Source organism: Cupressus sempervirens, chromosome 11 (genome assembly GCF_028749045.1).
Source record: "Cupressus sempervirens isolate cs-2001-9-10 chromosome 11, ASM2874904v1, whole genome shotgun sequence".
Classification (NCBI taxonomy): Eukaryota; Viridiplantae; Streptophyta; class Pinopsida; order Cupressales; family Cupressaceae; genus Cupressus; species Cupressus sempervirens.
The window spans coordinates 674,642,026-674,645,028 of NC_143128.1; positions in this window are offsets into that span (position 1 = coordinate 674,642,026).

A 3,003-nucleotide genomic window follows, 5' to 3' on the forward strand; every position below is an offset into this window, starting at 1 on the left:
TACATCAATGTAGGCTCTTAGCTCAAACTTTTCACTTCTCTTGTAATACAAACCAAAATCATCAATTCCTTTTAGATACCTCAGTATTCTCTTTACTATCATCTGGTGATTTTCTCTTGGATTTGCAGAAAATCTTGCCACTATTCCAATAGCTAATGCAATTTTTGGCCTACTATGTACAAAATATTACAATTTTCTAATCATTGATCTATACAATGTCTGATTCACTTCAGCAGACTCATCATTCTTTGATAGCTTATGTCCTGTTGCCATTGGTGTGCTAATTAATTTTGAATCTTCTAACCCAAATGTTTTGAGTATCTCCTTCATGTATTTAGATTGAGTCACAAATATGCCATGTTCAATTGATGTACTTGCAATCCAACAAAGAACTTGATTTCTCCAAGCATTGACATCTCAAATTTATGTTTTATTTGATCAGCAAAATTTTTGCATAGAACATCTTTTCCTCCAAATATTATATTATCAACAAAGATTTTTGATATCAAAATGTCTTTACTTTTCTCTGCCTTGATATACAAGTTGTTGTTGTCATTTGTTCTCTCAAATCCTATCTTCACAAAATATTTGTACAGTCTCTCATACCATGCTCTAGGTGTTTGCTTCAGATCATAGAGTGTCTTGTGTAGTTTGTAGACCATATCCTTGTTCTTATCATCAACAAATCCCTCTGGTTGTTTTATATCGACTTCCTCTTTCAGTATACTATTCAAAAAAAGCAGACTTCACATCCATTTGGTAGACTTTGAAACATTTGTATGCAGCATATGCAAGCAATGTTCTTACTCGTTTCATTCTTACAACAGGGGCAAATTTTTACCCATAATCTAGTCCTTCTTCTTGTGCATATCCTTTGCAAACTAATCTGGTTTTGTTTCTTATTATCTCACCATTCTCATCAAGTTTGTTCCTAAATACCCATTTGGTACCAATTACATTCTTATTAGCTAGTCTAGGAACTAGGGTCCATGTTTTGTTCTTTTCAATATGATCTATTTCCTCTTCTATAGCTTTATACTAGTCATCATCTTGTAGTGCATCTTTCACTATTTTAGGCTCAACCTTGCTCAACAAACATGTTTCATTCCTAAGTCTATTCCTTTTCATTGGTCTAGCATCCTTGTCACCAATGATTTGATCTACAGGGTGATGTTTGCTCACATACTTGGCTAATCTTGGTTCTGTCCTTCTTTCGATGTTTAATCCTTCAGCTTTAGATTCATTTTCCTCTTCTTCATCCAGTACTTCATTATTCCTCTCATGTTTACTATTTTCAAAATTAAAATGTGTATTTTCTACATTCTACAACTCGGCTTCTGAATGCAGCTCAGCATTCACTAGCTGTGACTCAGCTGATACTGAGATTGTTGTTGATTCTCAATTTGATTTATAGCATTGTCTTCAATAGTCATTCCTTCATAGAAGTACACAAAAGATCTACAATCTTTTGATTGCTTAGTCCTATAAACCTAAATTTTTGCATGCTCATCAAAATTTACATTTGCACTCTCCACAAATTTGTTAGTGTTAGTATTCAAACACTTATATGTCTTACTTCTAGTGGAGTATTCAGAGAATATGCCTTCATCATTCTTTACATCAAATTTGTCATTTCTAGTGTTTTTAAGAGTATAGCATTTATAGCCAAAGACTTTGAAATGTTTAACATTGAGTGAGTGACCATACCATAGTTCAAAAGGTGTTTCATTTGTACCTTTCTTGACTTGCACTCTATTTAGTGTGTAGACTAAATACTTATAGCTTCTCTCCAGTACTTTAGAGAAATATTTTTCTCCATCATCAAAGTTCTAGCACAGTCTATCACTGATCTATTCCTTCTTTTAGCAATACCATTTTGAGGTGGATTTCTTGGTGCTGATGTTTTCCTTTTGATGTCTTTGTCATTGCAGAATATCTCAAACTCCTTTGATGTAAACTCGCGTCCTCTGTCTGACCTCAAGCATTTCAGATTCTTCCCTATTTCCTTCTCAACTCTAGTCAAATAGCACTTAAACATTTGAAATGCATTAGTTTTTTGCTTCAAGAACATAATAGTCATAATCCTTGAATAGTCATCTACAAATAGCATTATCTATCTATCTCCTAGGTAGCTTTGCACTTGTATTGGACCACATAAGTCTGTATGGACTAACTCTAGTACTTCTTTGAAAGTGTATGTTTTTCTTTTGAAAGTAGACTTAGTCATCTTCCCTGATTGACATTGTTTGCACATTGTGTTTTTAAGTTTCTTCAATTTAGGCAACCCTTTGACTTTATTCTTTTTGCTAATGCTAATCAGATTGTCAAAGTTAACATGAAACAATATTTTATGTCACAACCACACATCATCAAGTCTAACAACAAGACAAGTTGCATCTTCCATATCTAAGTAAAATAGATTACTCCTAGTTTGTTCACCTTTTCCTATCAGATTTCCATCAGTGTCATAGATCTTGGCAGTTTTGTTTCCAAACTCTACTTTGCAACCTACATTACCTAACTATGATACACTTAACAAGTTGTACTTCAATCCTTCAACATAGTATGCATTATCACATAAAATTTTCTTAGTAAGTTTAATTTGACATGGAGCATCATTACCAAATCTAACACTATTTCCATCATATTGAGTAAAGGTAATGAACTTACTTTTATCTCCTATCATATGATGTGAGCATCCACTGTCTATGATCCACTTGTCATTCTTGTTCACAAAGGTAACCAATGATTTTGCTTCATCTTCATCTTTATATGATTCATCCTTCATGGCCACATAGACTACTTTATCATCATTCTCATTAGAATCTTCTTCAACAATGTAGCATCTTTTGCCTTTGTCCTTGTAGTCTTTGCTATCATCTTCTCTCTTTTTCATGTACTTCTTTCTTTCTTTGTAGTTCTTTTTCTATGTACACCTTGCAGCAATATGACCTACTTCATTACAATTGAAACATATGATAGGGAGCTTACCTTTGAATTTAT